The sequence below is a fragment of the Pinus tabuliformis genome, chromosome 9 (assembly GCF_031772625.1).
Source record: "Pinus tabuliformis cultivar Carrire ecotype Pingquan chromosome 9, CPIR1, whole genome shotgun sequence".
Lineage (NCBI taxonomy): Eukaryota > Viridiplantae > Streptophyta > Pinopsida > Pinales > Pinaceae > Pinus > Pinus tabuliformis.
In genome coordinates this window covers 886,934,001-886,957,223 of record NC_142307.1, presented here as the reverse complement: position 1 = coordinate 886,957,223, position 23,223 = coordinate 886,934,001, and the positions used below count along the sequence as shown (strand labels likewise).

At 37.5% G+C, this 23,223-nt stretch overlaps 1 pseudogene; it reads left to right on the top strand.

The window, feature by feature from the left end:
* The first annotated feature begins 2,314 nt into the window (after positions 1-2,314).
* LOC149151613 (polycomb group protein FIE1 pseudogene) lies at positions 2,315-3,224 on the top strand (annotated as a pseudogene).
* Positions 3,225-23,223: the final 19,999 nt, after the last annotated feature.

The following is a 23,223-nucleotide window of genomic DNA, read 5'->3' as shown; positions in this document are numbered from 1 at the left end:
AACCATTATAAAACACTTCATTTTGAATACATAAGACATCTAATTAAGTTCATAATTTTCATTAACATTTCCTGTTAAAAACTCTATTTTTACATTTCAAGTAATACAAGCTCAATTCATGGCACATTCGTGATTATGTTGGTGATTCAAAGTCTCATGATTTGAGTTTTTAACATCTCACACTCACTAGGAGGGGCCCCTGAGGATGTGTGAGATATATTATAGTTGTCTTTCGTTATTTTGACTTAATTTATTATGCTATGCAACTAGATTAGAATTTACTCCATTCAGTTGTTTAGTTCAGCTAAATGCTCTATTTCACTTTAATACTCATTCACCTCGAGTTCTTTACAGGTCGAGTGCTTGACAATAAATAAGAAACACCAAAATATTTCCTTTAATAATTTTTTTTTTTTTAGCTTAGTCTCAACATTTAGATCAACTTTTCTTTCATGAGTTTATAGTTTATATTTCCTTTCAAGTCACATAGATTAAATTTGCTTTCAAAGTTTCATAGAATAGATTTTCTTCAAGGTTTCATAGAATATATTTCTTTTTCAAGCCAAGTAAATTACGTTTCCCTTAAAAGCATGAGTAGAGTTAATTTGTCTTGCAAATTTCAGTAGAATAATATTTCATTTCCTTGTCTCATTTTGAATCTTTCACATTAGCATAGTTTTGTAGGGTCCCCCACTCCTCGCCCCCACTCCTTGCCCTAGGCTATTAGGGTTTTGATCGGGCCTTCAACTGGTTACTCTCCCTGTGACCCTTCCTATCAAACCTTGTTGATGTACCCATTCACGCTTCACATATTGAATTCACACATCATGTGTTGTCTCAGATACTGACCTTATGATTGCATTAGGGTTTTGAAGGTTTGTTGCTTCATTATGCGTTAAGAGTCTCCCATGATTTTGAAACTTATCTTTCCATAATATGCATCGCGATCAGTAGAGGCCCTATATTTGGACGAGCATGAATTCAATTTGGCTTTCCTTATGATTGACCATATTAGGGTTTGGGAGAAACCCTAGATTGTCAAAATGAAGGTTCCTCTTCATGTTTTAACCTAATTCATATGCATATAAGGGAACATTATCATCGGCATTGCAGGGCATCATGGTAAGAATCATCGAACATCATTGTCCCTTAGGTTCATGATTGGTTTCCCCATCTCAACATGTGCATTAGGTTTGTGATAATGTTATATTTCCCTTGTGTCCTTGTAACCCTAGGTTGACATGATTAACGATTCAATACTTCAAAGCACTCGCTCTATAAGTGCAACATCACCTTGGGCATCACACGATATCAGAATTACATGCAATTAATAGGCCCATTAAACTGTCAGAACTTTGAGTTGGTTTTTCAGTTTAAGTATCTTATGCCAAACTAATATGATTCACAATGCCTTGCTTTGGTTATTTATATAATTCCTTGTATACACCTCAAGTGGATGGATTGTTTTATTAGCCTACTTATGAACTTGTCCAATAAAATGATCACTTATTCTATTGTTTTGTCCTTTGCAGGTTTATTTTTAGATGGAGTTGCCTCGACAACATATTCAATTAGAAGCATGAAATCAAACGATATAGTGAAAAGACATCACTTGGGAGGAAGACTTATTTAAATATAAATACTGACTTCAAGGCTTGGTGGGTGTTTAAAGTAAAGTGGTTCATGCTTTGAGTTTCGGCTTTATTGATCGAATATGTGAATATCATCACAATGCATCCAAAGGTCGCATGTAAAGGATTGTTTTGATTAAAATCCCAATGGCCACCATAAAATAAATACGCACTCCAAAGTGAAGCATGAAATGCAAATGGTAAAGGGTGTTGATGAGTTATGGCCATTACAAGATAACGAGCAATGCTTTTCTTTTGGATTTATTTAAAGGTGAACAACAATTTCAAAATTCATCTTTGAACAAAATCTTCAAAGGGCACTCAAAGCCCAGATGACCATTCGGTATAATGGTGGTATATTACAAACATATGACCAAACGAATATCAAGGAGCGCTACCTTTTTCTTTCTATGGTAGTCGCATTATGGAGAGCTACCTTTCATGGAAATCACATTATCCTTGACATCAAAAATTTGTAAGACTGACTCCAAGTCCCTTTTGAAGTGCATACATGGACACCGTAAGGTGGCACACACGTCACAGGTTAGAAAACACATATGATATCGTGAAAATCCAACACAATAGATGTGCAGAGATCAATGCTGATGAATGTTTTGACAAAGGCATTACATCGGAAGGGCATGTATCTAAATGTTAGTGACCAAGGTGACCATTTACCATGATTGGAAGGAAGTGTTATTTCTCTTTCGTAGGAATCTGTTGACGATGATAAGGATAAATCATTTTAGACATGAAGTTGGGCATGCGATGTGAATGGTTCACCATTATTAGTTGCAGGTGGTCACAATGGTATAATTTGAGTGCTTGATTGTGCAAGTGAAAAGGTCCATAAGAGTTTCATTGGCTATGGAGATTCTGTGAATAAAATAAGGTCCCAAGCACCAAAAGCTTCCCTTATTTTATCTGCTATCCAATCATGAATTTGTACAACTCTAGAATTTCCAAACTGGAATATGCATGTTGATATTTGCAGAAGTTGGGGGACATCGCAATGAATATCTCATTTTAAATATTCATCCTGAGATGCATATCATATTGTAAGCTATGGAATGGGCAACATGGTCAAGATCTGGTCTATCAAATATTTTTGAACCTATGTCAAGAATTCATGTATTGGGACCAATTTTCCATTGAAATTCCCCATGAAGTACATTCCATTTCCTATTTTTTATTGCTGCAATGCATTCTAATTATGTGGATTGCACTAGAGGGCTTGGAAACTTCATCATATCAAAGAGTATGAACAATGAAGTATTTTTGTGGGAGTCTTACAACAAGGAGAAAAGTAATAGTTATGGAGTTGTGGGTGTCTTGTAGAAATATCCAATGCCAGAATGCGACATTCGGTTTATCAAGTTTTCATGCGATTTCCACTATAATTTCATGGCAGCTAGCAACAGGGAAGGAAACATTTATGTTTGGGAATTACAGTCAAGCCCTCCTAATTTAATTTCCAGGTTATCACATGCACATTGGAAACCTCCTATTAAACAAATGGCTATATCTCATGATGGAAGTACCATTCTCTGTTGTTGTGATGATGGTAGTATGTGGCGCTGGGACGTGGCTTAGTAAAATCAACAATTTCCTAGTTGAATGTGCATTTGTATACGTTTCAGATATTTATGCTTGCACACTAATGACTTTGATTTTATTAGCTTTTGGTTGATGTTGTGGGAAACCCTGGTTTAGCCAAATTATTTGTTGCATCAGAATAGTCAATATAGTTTTGTGTTTGCTAGAATGCAACATGCCCATTTTTATAAATCCACACTTCATGGGACATTTGAAATTAGTATTCTCTTCAGGGCCTTGTTTTCTTAAATATTCCTTCAATGAATTCTAGTCACAAAAATGGAATGTGTTCATCCCTGCAATCTAGCGCCTAGCTCCCATGATTTCACTCCCAGTAAGTTGCATCACCGCCTAGGTCACAAAGTTGCAATTGCGAATCTCAGGAAATCCACTAGGAGATGTGACCAGATATGTGACGCAACTGTGCGACCTCAGGAAACACTTCCACTGAGGTCACAATGTCGCACTCTAGAAACGGCTAGAAGGAGTGACCTCCACTAAGTGCGACTATGCGACCTATTTTGGGGTAGGCAAGTCGCAAAACCATGCTTGGGAAAATTGGTGCCCAGTCTGACCCATCTTCTTCGAAGACTATGTGACCGCTCATGACATGGGTGTGTAACCATCTAGAAAGAGTTGTTGTGATACCATTGGATATGTGCTGAATCAAAGAAAAGATGGGAGTGTTACCTTTGGTGCATTACGCACTTAGAACCAGCAGACTCTCAATCCTCATAACAAAGGTTGTGTCATATGCGACATAAGGCAAGTCTCTGTTTATGGCACATAATGGAAATCCAGTCAGTATATCTCACCAATGCATTGCACACCCATAATACACTGAGTGGCTCGCCCTATAGGGTCAGTATGGAAAACATAGGAGGTCTAGCCTTCTTTAAAGATTTTCTTTGGTTCACTGGGTAATATCACTAGTATGAGACTATAACCAACAAATATACCTCTTGAGCATCCATCATATGCGAGTATTTTTGGAATTGGTACTCTACAAAAACATATGGTCTCTAAGTCCCAAGTTGGCCTCATATCGGTTTTGCGCAAACAATGAAGTCTATCCCTCGTCCTCACATATTTTGACCCTGCAAATGCAAATATTGTATAATGGGTGCACTGGTTATTTACTAAGTTTGAATTTGTATACAGTGAATCACATGTGAAGGAATAAGCATATGACATTATACTCATGCATGAGAAGGGTTCCGTAAAGTTTGTATATCAGTTACATGAGATGAGCTGGCAATTGAAATATTCCCCAGAGATCGAAGAAGACTCGACAAATGAATCTCAACATAAATGTTTCAGGGCTATGAGTGCTTCTTCTTTTCCTTTTCAATATTGTTATGGGAATCAATTATTTTCAATGAAAATCGTTTCTTATTTTATTAATTAAATCTTGCACCTTATTAAGTGACCTTGTGTTTGCAGGATTGGAATCGTGGGATGCTTTGTTGGTGCAAGTCGAATACAATGATTGTGAATGATTAGCTTGGCACCAGAGTAACCTTTGGACAAAAGAGGAATTGTCATGTTCTTAAATTCCTAGATCCTCCCATAAGATGTTATGTTAGGACGTAACAAGGACATCATCAAGTCCTATCAAGATTATTATTTTTATCTATAGCAACAATTATCCATTGCTAAATTATCATATTGTAAAAAATATTATTTTGTCTTTAATGACAAAATATTGAGGTCAGGAAAAGAACAAAAGAAGGAAAGCCAAAATCCCATTGGAAGTCTAAGGCTCATGAGGGAAGATGAAAGGTCACCCCTCCATTTCTATAAATGTAACTTCACGATTCATGAAAGGGTACTTTTAGCACTTGAGTTGAGGCTAGGATTAGATAGTTGATTTGTGCTCGAGAGCTAGAGGGACTCAACTCTTGGCAGCTAGTAGAGTGAGATGTAGTGAAGCTAGGGTTTTGCATTGCGCAATGATATGAGCAACCTATGTTCCACTGTTGGGTTTTGACCAATTGAAAGATATGTACTTGAAGTTACAACAACATTAATAAGATGTTATTCATGTTACGCACTCATTCCCATGCTTACTCATCATGGTTGTATTGGTTGTCTGATATTCCCATTGTATTTGTGTGTGTACTTTCATATACACAATATGTTATGGACTGTTTCATAGTTGTTGCATGTATGTTTTTCTTTCGAATATGTGTTTCCTTATTCCTTGCCATGTCAATGATCTATTATGAACTAGTTTGTAATTAACTTCTGGAATGTTATTGTTTATGTATGTCTGATTGGGTTTTGGGTCATTGATCCCTCTCATGGCATACCTCTTCTTATTTTTGTTGAGACTTGTTTGTACCTCTGTCTATAGTTTGTCAATATTGGGATGATTTTGTTTCACTGCTTGGGAATTTCATTCTTGTCCCCACTCTGACGCCTTCTCATTTGACAACCAAGAGCGGAAACATTCATGGTGGTAGTCAGGCCTACATGGCTCCTATCCCAAACGATGTGAGGTCTAATTGAGACTTCACACCATGGAGACCCCCTAATTGTTGGCGGTACATTTCAGCCCATCAACACATAGTTTTCTTTGAATTCATTTAATTTCCAAGTCTTGAATTTTATTTAGGTCTCTAAGACAGAGCATGTGCATATGCTTACTAAGATCTCGTCATAAATAGGTTTAATTTTCATCTTGCAATTTGAATAGTTTTCTTTCAAGTAAAAATTGATAGCCTAGCATATATGGTGCATGTGTACTTCACAAGTTTACAAACCCTGAATTGATGGTTTAATGTAAGTAATTTAACCAACAATTAAATTACACAACAAAACTAATACCAGATTATATAATACCAAAATCCTTTTGCCATGGTCTACCATATTGGAAACTAGACCAACGTAAAAAGTTAATGTCTTTTCTTCAAAATGTTCTTATACTAACTAGATACATAGAAAAAGGTCTACTGGCCAAGACTTCATTATCCCATGGTACTGGATTCCAAGTGAAGTGGAAAAGATATAATTTAATTGAAACCATTAAGAGGAGATGGAAATATCAATAGTGCCTAGAATATTTGGATTGACTGGAGGTGTAGAATTTGGATTGTTGCAGAGCTGCTCCTCAATGTAAGCCAATTCTTTATGTTCTTCTACCCCCAATAAGCTTTCTCAATCTTTTTTAGTAGATCGATAAGTCCCGATCTATAGTCCTCCCATAGGTGCCCATTCCAACTTGTTGAAGGATGAAGGTGAATGACATTGCATCCCAAGTTGGCCAAAAGGTCCACTACCTTATTGCATGTTCTCCTGATGTGAGAGGGAATAATGGCTAAAATCATATGGATTAGATGGTTAATATGTGAAATATGTTTTTCTAATCTCCAACTGCGGAATTTTTTTTCTAGAGAAGCTTCATTGATCAATTTATTTACTCTTGAGATGACTAGATAAGAATCACCCTCCATAATTACCTTGGAGAAGTCTTGTGGTGATGCGACAACAAGGCCAGTCTCTAGAGCTACAAATTTGGTTGTGTTTTTACTTGAATGTCCCATACTTTCTATAAATAGAAACATTGGTTGTCCATAGTTGTCATAGAATGATACAAATTTATGAAGGGAATGAAATTAAATACAAAGTTTAAAACCAAAACGAAAATATACAATGAAACTTGACTTTAATTAATAAATGGAAAATATTGAAATTGTATACATGCAAAATGAAAGCAAACTAGCTCGAACACTGGTAGCTTATCTCTAATTAGAGATGTGACAACTACATGCCTTCTTGAACATTTTTACAATGAGGCTTTTGAAACCATAAAAATATAAAAAACTAATCCTAGAAGATGAAGCACCAAAGGCTTATGTGCCTCGATGGGGTAAGTTGGAATGTCAAATTCTTGGGGTCATAACTTTAGCATATGATATTTGTTTTATCCCGTTGGAAAGTTCTATCTGAGGAGTATAATTTTCGACTTTTGACAAAAATCATAGAATTATGTTTACATTTTTCCCAAAAAAACATTGCTTTGGGCCTCAAAATAGCTCTGAAAGTTTAGGTCCTGAAAACTGTCAAAAATATATAAAAAATGCCAAAATAAGAAAATTTTGTTGTGATCCAATGGAATATGATATATCACTTAGATCATTCCTCTCCACTTATTGAGAAATGGTCTCTATTTCATTGAGTGCCTCCATGAGAGTGGGAAACTTCAACTGATCTTGACCCCTGATGAGCAACTTGCCTTGGTGAAGGAGTTGGCATGCTTTGGCAACTTGATACAATTGGACCCTATGTTGGTTAGTTCTCTTAATATGTGTGTCCAAGATATGATCATTTGTGGCCTATTCAATGCAAGATAGGTTGAGCTATATTGGTGTCAGTTTTTCTGCAATTTATGATGTGTCTAAAAATGGTGGAAACTATTGTCAAAGGAAGTACACATTGAACACTAGGTGCAGGCCAAGGAAAGGGGGGATACTTAGCTCAAAATAATTGTTACCCATAGACTTGGTGATGGTGTGAGGTCCATATTGGAGTGGCTGAAGCTTCCAATGCGCCCCTACAAGGAATTCCTTCTACAAATGCAACCATACCTTGTCTCCCACTTGAAACTTGTGTGGCACAGGGTTGCTAATAATGGCATTGTTTATGCCTAGCATTGGGTTTTTGTAAGATTTCATGGACCAGATGGAAAATGTGGTGAATTATTTCAATAAACATGGTATCCTTGTCAAATTCATATTGAAAATTTATAAATTTTGCTTGGGTATTTTTAAGGGGTAGTGCGACAATAATGGGCCTTAATGGTTGAAATCCTAGGCCCACCTGAAAGGGGTTGTGGCTAGTTGAGTTATGGAGAGATATGTTGTAGTTGTGTTGAACATAAGGGATGCTCTCATACTATGCACATGGATTCTTTAAGTTGTACATGCGTAGAATGTGGATGATCATCTTGTTGAAAACCTTTATCTGGCCATCATTCTGGGGGTGGAAGGTAATTGATTTGGTGAGTTTGATGTCCAACATTGACCAGACTCTCAACCATAACGCACTTAGTAACCTGCTATCTTTATCTAATTTGATGGTCTATGGGATCCCAAAATGTACCCATACCCATTCGAGGAAGAGCTTGGTAGTGGCTTCTATTGTGATACACTTTTTGCAAGCATATATGATGGACATCTTAGAAAATCTATCAACAACCACAAACACACACTTATTACCATGCTTGATAGAAGGAAGGGTAGGCATATAGTCCATCGAGATGGATTCTGAATTTTGGTTAGGAGTAGGTAGAGGGGTGTACATACCTTTCTTAAAAATGGTTTGTTTGGAAATAGCGCAGGTAGTGCAAGACCTGATATGCCTTCAAATATCATCTTGAAGTTTTGACCAATAAAAATATTTATGCATTACTAACAATATCTTCTCCAAACCAAAGTACCGTGCTACTCGAATATAATGTTCCTCCATATCAACTTGGCACATTCACTTGAAGGAACACAAAGGTGTCCCAGGTAGCACAACATTGCATGCTAGAGTTGAAAATCTAGAACATACTTGCCTGTGGTTGTGAACTCTAAATCACTATTATATAGTTGTGTCCAGCCACAGGTCATGTGCCCACAAGAGTTGAGAGTAGTACTTAGTACCACAACCGAGGGACGAATGAGGAAATTTGTGATGTGGTTGGTGTCTCCCTTATTGTATTTAATGTTTAAATGTATTTTTTACATATATGTGGACCATTACTGATGGCGGTAATTATATAACTTACCTTGTGTCTTGATAAATTGAAGAGGTTGGTGATCCATGTTGATGATTATCTCCTTCCCTAGAATATAATGTTTCCATTGCCAACAAGATTTCACGATGGAATGAATCTCCCTATCAATGGTGGGGTATCTCCAGATAGTATCAGAGAGTGTCTCACTATGAGAGGCCACTAGATGTCCTTACTAAATGAGGACTGTACCTATTGCATAATCAGAGGAAGTTTTTTCAATCTCAAATGGTTGTTGCAGGTTTGGTAGGGTGAGGAATGTTGTAAAGAAAAGACATTTTTTTAGTTCATCGAATTCCTTTTGTTCTGACATAGACCAATTTTTTTTTTATTTTTCTCCACCCTTAGTAACTTGACTTAAGGTCTAAGTGATATAAGAGAACACCAACATGAATCTTCGGTAGAAATTAGCAAGGCCTAAGAAGTTGTGAAGCTCTGTTAGAGTCATCGGGACTGATCAATCTCGAATAAATTAGATCTTAGCTAGATAAACATGCACACCTTGCTCATCAATAATGTAACCTAAATATTGGACTTTGACCATGTCGAAGAAGAATTTTTCCAAGTTAGCACATAGCTTGTGTTGTCACAGAGTGTGAAGGACTTATCGAATATGTTGTAAGTGAACTGCCTAAGTCTTGCTAAAGATGAGGATATCATCCAAACATAAAACCATGAAAGAGTTGGTGAAATGACATAAGGTGTCATCCATAAGCCTCATGAAAGTTACTAGGGAATTATTTAAACCAAAGGGCATGACCAACCATTCAAAAAGAACCTCCTTGGACTTGAAAGTAGTCTTTCACACATCAGTTGGTTCTGCTGGAACTTGGTGATGGTTAGACTTAAGATCAATATTGTTGAAATACTTGGCCCCCTTGAGCTGGTTAAGAAGGTTGTCAATCCAAGGATTCAGTTACCTATTCCTAATTGTGATTTCCTTCAGAGCCTAATAATCAATGCAAAGTCTCTTGGTCACATCCTTCTTTTGCACGAGTACAATCAGGCTCCCACAGGGTGAGGAACTTGGTCGAATGTACCCTTCTTGCAGTAGCTCTTGGATCTGCTTCTTGATTTCCTCATTTTCTAGAAGAGAGCAACAATATATTTTCCCATTCGGAAGAGACATGTCGGGGGTCAGATCGATTGAATGCTTGACCTGATAGTGCAAAGGTACCCTTATGGGTGAGGAGAAGATGTATTTATACTCTTCCATGACCTTATCCACTTTCCTCTGATGCGCAGAGGAGCCCTATGTGGAGGCCACAGATGTGGCCATGAACTTCTCCTTACTTTTAGAGAAAACAAGGAAGAAGACAAATTTCCAAGTTTGAAAGATGATCTTACTACATTTTTTAGCAGAGATAAAAGAAATGGCAATAGGCGGGACTACCTTTGGTATCTTGTATAGTTTTCTTCCCAAAGTAATAATAACACTACAAGTTCTAGACTCATACACAACATGACATTTCCACAAGTATGGTTGGCCTAACAGAACATCACAAACTTCAAAGGGAGAAACATCACACAATACCTCATCTATTAAAGGCTTGATGCTATAAGGCAGAAAACACTTTTGGCTAATGCAAAGATATTTCCCTTGGTGGAGCCACTAGATGCTATATGGTTGTAAGTGTGGTGTTGTCAGCAAGCCCAAATGCTTAACAACCTCTACTAAGATGAGGTTCTTCTAAATTTATCTATCAACAATGAAACACAATGGAGCGCCTATCACCCACATTTTTGAGTGAAATAGATGCTCACCTTCCCTTGTATGTTCAAGGTCACTTTGTTAGACCTTGGTGGTGGCAATGGTGGAATTTGGTTCCACATCAATGATCTATTTCGCCTTGTCTAGGTCTAGTTCAAAGTCAAAACTTGTGTCTGAATTTGAGTTTTTTAGCTCAGCCACTAGTGTTTTCTTTGTAGGACATTCATTTGTGTTATGAGTGGGGCACTTGTGGAAATCACACCACTTTCTCATGTCTTTCTTCATCTCTCCATTACCATTTTTTGTTTGTAGCTTCAATAGGGTGTCCTAGGATGGTCCACCCTACCTCTTTCATTTGTTCTGTGGTTTGGGTAGGCCCTTTCCATACTTCTGTTGTGAAGAATTCATAGATCTAAATTATTTCTTCTTTTGTTTAAATTTTTACTCAATTTTCACAGCATATTGATATGTTGTTCCAAGTGAGGAGATGTCTAGTAAATCTGTTTCTGTCTGGATGTATCTATGTAGATAGTGAGGGTACTTGAGAACCAGATGTCGCTAAGAATCCTTGATACCCATATTGGTGCACAAGGTATGAAATATGTTTGTGAAATTTCGCACTACTTAATTCCTTTCCTGACGTATTGTGGTCCATCTCATGTACTGGTTTGCATAGCTTCTGTTGTCGCTGCAACAACAACCCTCCAAAATTTTGCGTACACTCGAATTTTGGAGCTTGGTGTGGATCTTGTGTTTGGTCATTCTATAGTCACTTCTTGGTCAATTGATGCTTTTGAGCTCCCTTCTTGGAATGGAAGTGTCAAAGTCACTTTCTCATGCATGCTTAGTCCATAACAAGTTCATGAGTGCATTCTTTTACTAAATCTTGAAAAATAATATCATGTTCCACAAAATAAGGCTTGTACGATGTCCAATCCATGTTGACAGTCCGTGTGCACTGAAAATTACAATTTCTCACATTTTAGCTGTGTTTGTACTTTTGTTTTAGTGAGTTTTACAAACTATCGCTCGTGCACACCTTTGTTTTCGCGAGCATCATTTTCATGTTTTTGACTTTCTCTTTCACTTCCTTTAACATTAATTAGTGGTGTTTCCATGTTATCTTTGCTCTAGAATGTGTTACTTTCACTATTGATTCACATATTGCAAGAGTCGTTCACACTTTAGCAATTGTCGTCTTTTCGCATGTTAGTTGTTGCAAAATGTATGTATGCTTGTTCTAGTGGTTTCAAGGGGTTATCTTTGTGTGAATGAGTTGGTCTAACCATGTAAACATCAGTCACACTCATTCCCAAAGTTTTAAGCATTGTCGCACAAGTGTCGTCATGGTCGTCGCAAAGTGTACCTTTAGTGTCACACTTGTCGTAAAGTCATCACAAAGTTGTTGCATTGAGGGAAATATGTTGTTAACATGTTCCATATGATATATGTTGTTGTGTCATCAAAGTGTCTCAAGTGTGTGATCATAGTCAAGTCATATCACTGATTCACAACAGTCTCTTCGGTCCCACACTTAGCCAAATTTCAAAAAATTCCTGGCAACCTAGCCTCATCTAACCCTCCTGAACTGCACATTACGCAGTCTAAGCCCTCAAGCAGTGATCTTGTTTCTTGGAACTATGTAATGTACAATCTCTATCTCCCAGAACTGCACATTTTGAAAATTTAGTGCTCAAGCCTAGAACTACGTATTTTGAAACTTCGGTGCTTAAGCCCAGAACTATGCATTTCGCAACCTCAGTGCTCAAGCCTAGAGCTGTGAATTTCACAACTTCAGTTCTCAAGCCCAGAATTGTGCATTTCGAAACCTCAGTGCTTGATTTGAATGTTGGTCAAACTTGTTAATGCTATGCAAGCTCCCTCATCAGTATTAAAATTGTGTTTCAGATCGTCTCAAATTAACCAAAATGTGAAGGATTATGTGTCAATAATTGAGTGTCTTTTATGAGAAAATTATGAGGTTAATTATTTATTTAAAACACATATATAGCAAGTAAGATTGTAGATAAATAAAACACAACAACTGATGACACAAAGATGATAAAGGAGTTCACCCCTCCTGGGCGACATCTCCTTGGATCTTCTTCAATGGCTAGGCCCTCTTTGGATTAATGGAAAATTCTATGATTACATGAACCTGATCCATTGGATTTAGAAGACCCAAAAGCCCCAAAAATGACTTTCGAAGCTCTGTAATTAGACTTCAGCTGATCTAGGCTTGACCTCCTCTCATGGTGGCCCTAGGCTTCCTTAAACTTCAACGTAGAAAAATAATGTACATAAGTGCCTTGCTTCCTTTGCAGCCTATTCCATTGTGTTTAGAGCATCAAAATCATCTAGGAATGACTCTTTCTAAGCCAAAATTAGTCAAAATATGCCAAAGTTATGGCCTCTTCAATTTCTCCTAGGAAATCTCCACTAAAACAAGAGAAACTCTAGTTAACTTCACCAAATTTGGAGTAAGGCTGATTTAGCGAACCGCCAAAACTACCACCAACTAATACACACTTAATTAGGAGTTAATCATGGTTAATAAAAATTAAACCCACTTAATCCACGCGTTTAGTAATTAGCACTGGTCGTTGGTTTCAAAGTTGGTCACATGGGAGGTTAATGCTAGACTTACCTTAAAACTTCAACACATTTAACATTTAAATACATAATGCGCCCATAGACTATTAAGTTCAATGGTTGTGTTGTAGAGGTAATGCTTGGTTCTTGTGTAGGAAAGGTCATTGGTTTGACTCCCTGGCTTGCCAATAAAATTTTACATGACATTTGAGAGGGCGCGTGGTGGGCCCCAGGCTTGCCACATGTCACCCTCTCATTGGTCCACCCAATGTCATTAAACAATAACATACAGACACATGTCACAACCTGATTGAGCCATATGTCCAAATATTTTGGGAATATTCCCTTGAATATTCTCTTTGCTGACTGGGTTGTACGAATGCCTAGTCAGCATCCTAGTCACCCAAATTTTGCATGTTTGACAAAACGGACAACATGATCTAACTTTCTCATACAAACTCCATTTTGAGTGAAACGAGTTGCATTGGGATTGTATCACTGAGACGGACACAGTCATTCATGTTTTTAGTGATTCTGAGCACTTTTAGTTTTGAGCAAATTTTTGCCACTAATTCAGATTTCTATCACTCCTTCCCACTGACAGGCTTTTGGATGAAAAAAAGATGGTTATCTGATAAGAGTTGAATAATCTTCTCCTTCCCAAGTTCTATCAATTGATTCTACTTGGAAAAATCTCCATGACAACCACTTGGGTTCACTGACATGCCTTGCCTTGCAAATGGCTTGGCACTTCAACCAATGTTCTCCTTTTGCTGCTGACCCAATCCAACACTTGTTGGTTGCTTGCTGATTAAACACCCTGTTGTACCAAAGTGATCCCTCGGTGCTTGGAAAGCTGACTGATGGCCTTCCCACTGAGAATCATGTTCCTCCTTTGCAACACATGCATTCGATGCAAGCTTCTCCTTGGAAACCACTTTTCCAAGTTAATCCCATCTGAGTGTTGGCATTATGATTCAGGTGTTGTCCTTGATGGCAACTCACTCAGATGACAGATCACAGTGTAGCAGGTCAACAACAAAGAATTAATGATCAGACTACAAAGAATGAAGAAAGAGAGGTATACGTAGTTTCACCATGACAAAGGAGCGTATACACATGGGTTAACATACCAAAAGAAGCGTATAACGTACACACGCACTTTCACAGAAGGGAAAGTGCGTACATGTTGGAAAACTAAGTTTTGGTCCGTGGTATTTGGTCCATGGTATTTGGTTCGAGGTATTGACCCTAGGTATTTGGTCCATGGTATTGAGGAAGGCCTAAAACTATATAAGGAGGAGAAGATCATTAGGCTAGGTGTGCACGTATTGAATATCTAATGAAGTGTGAGATCCAATATGCAGGTTATGGGTTTGTGATGCTTTGCTTGATCTGAACCAAGGATACACCTAAGTGGATGATGATTGATGATGGATCGGGATCTTAAGGGTTGGAATGTTTTATCATTATGTGGTTTGATCATGGATAGACTATATCTAAATTACTGATGCATGTTTACTCTGCAATTGTTATGATCTGGGTATGACTGAATACTGAAATAGCTGTGAAGTTTATAAATTAGAATTTGCAGATCTGTACGTGGGTTCGCTTTGGTAAAAGCAGGTATACACATTGGTTCGGTTCATCAGAGTAGTGTATATATCATGAAATATGATATCTGAATTTGCAAATGGTTCTAGTGGTTGTTGCAGAGTTCTGGGTTCTGCTCTGTGTTCTGGTGACAGGTCTTCAGTGATTCAGTGTTGGGTGATTCAGAATTTAATGATTGGTTAATGCAATGGTTGTATTGCAATGGTGATTGATTTTGAGCTTCAATGTTGTTGATGGGTCCAGTATGAAAATTGGATGAAATGTGGCCTTCAGATTGTGGTGTTGTGATCCAGGTGTATCCAGTCTGAAAATTTATGAAACGTGGTCCCTAGAGGAAGAGTGAAGGTTGGAGCCTTCAGTAGGCCGGCGCCTACGTACTGGTAAACATATTGGCCAGTACAAGAGCCAGGGGGTTGGAGCTCCCTTCTAATAGCAGCTGGAAAATGAGAGAGGGTTGTAGCCTTCTGTAGGCCGGCACCTACGTACTAGTAAATATATCAGATAGTACAAGAGCCAAGGGGTTGTAGCTCCCTTCTAGTAGTAGCTGGAGAACGAGAGAAGGTTGTAGCCTTCTGCAGGTGGGAGCTTGCGTACTAGTATGAGTCTGTGCTAGTACAAGATTGTAAACAAGTTTTTCTTATATTAAAGGAAGACGACAATAGGTGGTTTTGTCCCGCATTGGGTTTCCACCTTACATCTTGGTGTTCATGTGTGTTTCTTATGTGTGATGATCTATTCTATTTTTACTACACCTGGTTACTATTTATATGATTAATGAAGTTCTGATTCACTGATTAAAGATTAACATATGATGAATTAACTGAATCATAAGTTTGTTGGATATACGCTAGTTGCATTAAACACAGTTGCATGTACATGCGAGTTCCCTTAATTGAGTAGCGTATATGAATCTGATTATGGAAATGAAAAAGTTATTGATTTTCTAATACTGATTCAACCCCCCCCCCCCCTTCTTGCTATTATTTCCAACAATTGGTATCAGAGCAAGTCCTTTGGTAGAAGCTTGATCGCTTGAAGGAGATTCGTAGAACAATGGGAAAGAAAATGTGTCAGAAGAAGAAGACAACTCAAAGGAATAGAAACAGCTTGCCGTTAGGTGGAAGCAAGTATTCAGATTCTGAATCACCTCAGATTGAAAATGAACAAGAAAATGAACCATCAAATAAAATCATAGATCAACAAGATCTATTTAACAAAAGGGAGTGCGCCCTCAAAGAAGAAGTTACCAGATTAAAAGCTTAGCTAGAGTGTGCCTTCAAAGTATGTCAAATGCTGCAGGATGAAGTGATATCAATAAAAAATAAGTAGAATGAAGCAGTTAAAGAACAAGAAAATGAGATTCTCAAATTAAGGCAACAAGTGGAAGAAGGAAGAAAAGCTGCAGAAAACTTGAAGAAGCAACATTTAGAAAAGGAAGAGCAATATTAGGTTGAGGTAAATATCTTAAAAGGTAAATTAGAAGAAAAGGATAAATTGTTACGATTTCAAGACAATACTAAGATTTGGATGATATTCTTAGTATTCAAAGGTCTCCTGCTATCAAAATTTGTCTTGGTTTTTATGAATATGTTGAAGGGGAATCTAGCTCACAGGGTGAGGCAAGGAACTCTAATGCAAAACCTGAAATGCTCAACAAGGAGATAAGAGGTCAACTCCATCAACAACAAAGGAAAGAAATCCGTCAAAGAAAATATTTTACTCCGAACTATGGAAATGATAGTCGGTTATTTTCTCAGATGAATAATGTTGAGTGTTATGTATGTCATAATCTTGGACATGTTGCAGCAAGATGTAGGAGTAGAATGGTGCAATACCGTCACACAGAAAGATCATCACGTTCCAGATACTTCAAGGGATATTGTTTTTCTTGCAATATGTTTGGTCACAAAGCTGTTGACTGTTACAGAATGAATATGAAACATGTAAGATGTTATGCATGTAATAATCTTGGACATATAGCAAAGGAATGCAGGAGAAGATTTTGGGCACCATACCAAAAGGAGAAAACATCATCACAATCAAAGATATGGAAGAAAAAGGAAGTACAGTCAGAAAGATGTGGCATAACAGAGTATACAAACATGACAAACTCAGGGGAAGCTGAAAGTGTGAAACTTCAGTGTTCTAAATCTCATACGCAAGTTTCATGAAGACAAGTTGTGTGTATACGCGAGTTTGAAGCTGCACAGTCGTGTATATGTTAGTTTGAGGAAAAGAAGTGGGACAGACTCAGGAAAAGGGGTTTGATATGGTTCAGTAAAATATCTGCTCTTTTTAATGATGGTTACAATCTATTGGTGATGTGTGGAAATGTGTTGGTACTCACAAGATGTTATTTAGAAGTGTTTTTGATCCTCACAAGTTAACTTGATGTATATCTGATTGATGATGATGGCTTGATACTTCTTACTGATATATGCATGACCAGATCTGATAGTGAACAGATGGAACAGGTTCAGGGGGAGCATATGCTTCTAATAATGCATTTTTGGCATTATGTTAGAAGATCTTGGTACTTGAAGATGCTTATAGTTGTTTTGATTCAGGTGTCTCTTTTGATGATGGGAATATACAGGTTGTTGATACTGATGTTGTTGATGGTGCAGATCATATATGGTGTATGATAGTTACTGAGAACTATCATGGTCTTGCTTAGATCGGTTGTCTTTGTTATAAATGTCATGTATATCATTTGATTTAAAGGTCATGAAAAGTCCTAATTTGTAACCCCACTATGCATGGGAAGGATGATGTAATAATTTCTATTTCAGTCATGTATAAACATTTGGTATATCCCCACTTAGTTGGGTGGATGAGTCAAATTTGGTATATCCCCATTTGGTTGGGAGATAGATGTATGAGTCTTTGGTGATAGGAATGTCATTGGTGATGTATGTATAGAGTCATGTTATTCTTCTATAGACCTTGCATGTGCTCAGGGGGAGCATGGACATTTAGTACATCTTAGGATGTACAAAGGGGGAGCTCAATCAGAGAATTCTGCATGTACTCAGGGGGAGCATGGACAACATAATGCATATCAAAAGGAGAAAATATATTGGTCTGCCCTTTTCCCTTGATGTCAAAGGGGGAGAGTGACTTGGTGTGGTTTTTGCCATCAAGTCCAAAGGGGGAGATTGTTGGAATTATGATTCAGGTGTTGTCCTTGATGGCAACTCACTCAGATGGCAGATCACTGTGCAGCAGGTCAACATCAAAGAATTAATGATCAGACTATAAAGAATGAAGAAAGAGAGGTATACACAGGTTCACCTTGACAAAGGAGTGTATACACGCGGGTTAACATACCAAAAGAAGCATATAACGTACACACGCACTTTCACAGAAGGGAAAGCGCATACATGTTGGAAAACTAAGTTTTGGTCCGTGGTATTTGGTCCATGGTATTTTGGTCCATGGTATTTTGGTCCATGGTATTGGTCCATGGTATCTAGTCTGAGGTATTGACCCTAGGTATTTGGTCCATGGTATTGAGAAAGGCCTAAAACTATATAAGCAGGAGATGATCATTAGGCCAGGTGTGCAAGTATTGAATATCTGATGAAGTGTGAGATCCAGTATGCAGGTTATGGGTTTGTGATGCTTTGCTTGATCTGAACCAAGGATGCACCTTTGTGGATGATGATGGATGATGGATCAGGATCTTAAGGGTTGGAATGTTTTATCATTATGTGGTTTGATCATGGATAGACTATATCTAAATTACTGATGCATGTTTACTCTACAATTGTTATGATCTGGGTATGAATGAATACTGAAATAGCTGTGAAGTTTATAAATTAGAATTTGCAGATATATATGCGGGCTCGCTTTGATAAAAGCATGTATACACATTGGTTCAGTTCATCAGAGTAGTGTATACATCATGAAATATGATATCTGAATTTGTAGATGGTTCTAGTGGTTGTTGTAGAGTTCTGGGTTCTGCTCTATGTTCTGGTGACAGGTCTTTAGTGATTTAGTGTTGGGTGATTTAGAATTTAATGATTGGTTGATGCAATGGTTGTATTGCAGTGGTGATTGATTTTGAGCTTCAATGTTGTTGATGGGTCCAGTATGAAAATTGGATGAAACGTGACCTTCAGATTATGGTGTTGTGATCCAGGTGTATCCAGTCTGAAAATTTATGAAACGTGGTCCCTGGAGGAAGAGTGAAGGTTGGAGCCTTCAGTAGGCTGGTGCCTATGTACTGGTAAACATATCGGCCAGTATAAGAGCCAGGGGGTTGGAGCTCCCTTCCAGTAGCAGCTGGAAAATGAGAGAGGGTTGTAGCCTTCTGTAGGTCAGCACCTACATACTAGTAAATATATTGGCTAGTACAAGAGCCAGGGGGTTGTAGCTCCCTTCCAGTAGTATCTGGAGAATGAGAGAAGGTTGTAGCCTTCTGCAGGTGGGAGCCTACGTACTAGTATGAGTCTGTGCCAATACAAGATTGTAAACAGTTTTTTCTTATATTAAAGGAAGATGGCAGCAGGTGGTTTTTGTCCTGCATTGGGTTTCCACCTTACATCTTGGTGTTCATGTGTGTTTCTTATGTGTGATGATCTATTCTATTTTTACTGCACCTGTTTACTGTTTATATGGTTAATGAAGTTCTGATGCACTGATTAAAGATCAACATATGATGAATTAATTGAATCATAAGTTTGCTAGATATACGCTAGTTGCATTAAACAAAGTTGCATGTACACACGAGTTCCCTTAACTGAAGTAGCATATACGAATCTGATTATGGAAATGAAAAAGTTATTGATTTGCCAATACTGATTCAGCCCCCCCTCTCAATATTATTTCCAACACTGAGTGAACTACAACAATGAGTTCCAATATCAGTAAAAAAAAGAAAAGAAATGATCATTATTTTACCTCCATAGTTCCAAATTCCACATCTGGAAGAATGCATTCACCATCTCTTTCACTTCTTGGTGTCAACACATCAAATCGCATTGTAGACCATTTGATTTTTTACAAGGGTTGTAATTTTTATTTTGGCATTTTTGTCCACTTTCCCTTCTTGATTCCATCATCCTCCAGTATTAACATGCTTCTAATGTCATGATTTGATAATGAAGGCTAATCATGGGCCTCTTTCTCAAGTGCAAACCTTCCAAAATCCTGCGACATCTTGTCACAAGAAACACCATTAACCTTGAAAAACACTCATGCAAGAATATAACTTGACGACCTCTTCCTTTTGCTTCTTCAAAGAAACAAATGTCACATCATGTGAAAATCTCCATGTACTCTTACATATTGGTGTATAAACCATTGACTAAACACAGGTCGACAAAACATGCTTCTTCAAAGCAACTAACTTTCAAATCAAGGAAAAGCATGTACAACAACTTGTCGATTTACAACAAGAATTCCACATTCTTATGAAATAATTCGTCACATCTCCCTTTCATATTTGAAGACAAAATTAACTCTTCCAATTCGATATAACATACATGTAACAATCAATCGACCACACAAGTCGAAATTCATGCACGTGAAAATGATCAACATTCTCAAGTTGACAATATGCATGTTAACAAGGCAATCAACCAACACAAGTCAATCACTCATGCATGTTCAAGCACAATGAAACTATTAAAAATTTCACTGTTCACACACATAGGCTCTCATGCATGTATAACAATTCTCAACTCTCTCACAAGTACAATCACAAGTACAAGAATCCCACTGGTATGTACGAGTACTTAAAGAGCTGAAATGAACAAATTTTCTGCAATAAAGTGGGTCAACATACTCCACTTTCGAACACCTTCCTAGCATAAACATGCAAGTTCAAGAATGCAACATGCATGCAAATTTGTAGTTGCAAATTTCCATCTTTGCTACATCTAAGTGAGTCAACATAACTCTACGTTTCCAACATTGTGCTTCATGCAATATGCAACATACTTTTAGGAGAAAAGAAATGCATCAAAATGACAAGGAAATGTATCAATAAGTCAAAATTTGCATCAATTATGAAAAGAAATGCAAGGCCTTAATTGGTTAAGAAATCTAACCATCTCTTTCCAAACCATTTCAATGACGCTTCTTTCAGCTACACTTCATCATGTGTATCATCCTAACCCACATCAATTATGGAATCCTCTTTTACATTCTTACCAAAATCTCTATCCACCTTCTTCAAATGTCGCGGATGACTTGTTGGATGAAAATTCCAACACTTGTCTACAAGATGACCCTGCTTATGGCAATGAGTGCAAAATAATTGCATCTTCTTTTCAACATGGTTTCCATTATCCAATGGACCTTTGGCTTTCTGTCTCTTTTGTTTTGAAAGTCTCGTGTATGGCTATCCTCTTCCAACACCTCGAAAAAATATGGTTATTAAAACCACAAAAGGAACATGTAAATTTTCTCCAAATATTATGTGAAGATTTACCATGTTTATCTTAATCAAAATAAACTTGATTAAAGGCAGATTTATACCTTGCACATTCACCTTTTTCTCCTTCTTGAAGAGGTGAATTTGATGAGGTAGTGGCTCTCTTCAAAATATCAACAATGGTTTCAATGAACTTAGATCTTTCAACATCCTCTTGTTTGCTGTTTCCACTAGTTGCATGCTTATAAGTATCTTCTTGCAAAGTGGGTATAAAATTTTTGCATTCCTCATGAACACAAACTTCACAAGCTTGAGGTAATGAACATGTAATGAAAGTCATTCTTGGAACACCTTCATGTGCCTCCTTGGATTTGGAGCATTCTCCATCATGTTGTCCATAACCAAGACCCAAATACATAGGCCTTTCCTCAACAACAATTGGCTCAACTATGCCTTGTGCATGTTTGCCTAACCCTTTACCTTCATAACCCATCTTCATCAATAATTTGGACCCTATTCCTCTAGTGTGTCTTTCAAAAGCACCGAAAAATTCATTTTGAGAGGAAATTGAAGATAAAATTGAATTGCATACCTCATTTTCATGCACATACTTGGCTAGGGTTTCCTTGGCACCATGAAGTTGAATCTCCATCTCATGCATCTTTTCAAGAAGCTCTTGCTTCTCCTCCTTCATGGTCATCAACTGCTCTTGAAGTATAGTGTTCTCCTTCTTATCTTCATACATATATTGCACTCTATATCTAATGATGATAAGCTCTTGCAACATCTCTTCATCAAAGAGTCTTGCTAAGGAAGATGGATAAGAAACATCACTTGTTGAAGCTGCCATCACACAAACTTGCAAATAGTTAAATTCTCCTTGCACAAATACAAAACCAATAGCTATTTTTCTAGCTAACCTTGGAAAACCATCTTGGGGTTAAAATGAGCTAACAATGCTTTGATACCAACTTGATATGAATGTTGGGAAAAATTGTTAATGCTATGCAAGCTCCCTCATCGGTATTAAAAATGTGTTTAAGATCATCTCAAATTAACCAAAATGTGAAGGATTATGTGTCAATTATTGAGTGTCTTTTATGAAAAAATTATGAGGTTAATTAGCTGTTTAAACACATATACAACAAGTAAAATTGCAGAGAAATAAAACACAACAAATCATAACACAAAACTAATAAAGGAGTTCACCCCTCCTGGGCTACATCTCCTTAGACCTACTTCAATGGTTAGGCCCTCTTTCGATTAATGGTAAATTATATGATTACATGAACCTATAGTTCTCCAATGGCTTTGCAACCTTCTCCATTGGATTTAGAGGACCCAAAAACCCAAAAAATAACTTCCAAGCTCTGTAATTGGACTTTAGCTGATCTAGGCTTGACCTCCTCTCCTGGTGGCCCTGGGCTTCCTTAAACTTCAACATAGAAAAATCACATACAAAAGTGCCTTTCTGCCTCTGCAACCTATTCCATTATGTTCAGAGCATCCAAATCATCTAGGAATGACTCTTTCTGAGCCAAAATTGGTCGAAATATGCCAAAGTTATGGCCTCTTCGGTTTCTCCTAGGAAATCTCCAATAAAACTGGAGAAACTCTAGTTAACTCTGCCAAATTTGAAGTAAGGCTGGATTTAGCAGACCTGCAAAAACTACCACCAACCTAATTCGCACTTAATTAGGGGTTAATCATGGTTAAAGAACATTAAACCAGCATAATCTGTGCAGTTAGTAATTAGCAATGACTGCTGGTTTCAAAGTTGGTCACATGGGAGATTAATGCTAGCCTTACCTTCAAACTTCAACACATTTAACATTTAAATACATAATGTGCTCATAGACTATTAAGTCTAATGGTTGTGGTGTAGCGGTAATGCTTGGTGCTTGTGCAAGTGAGG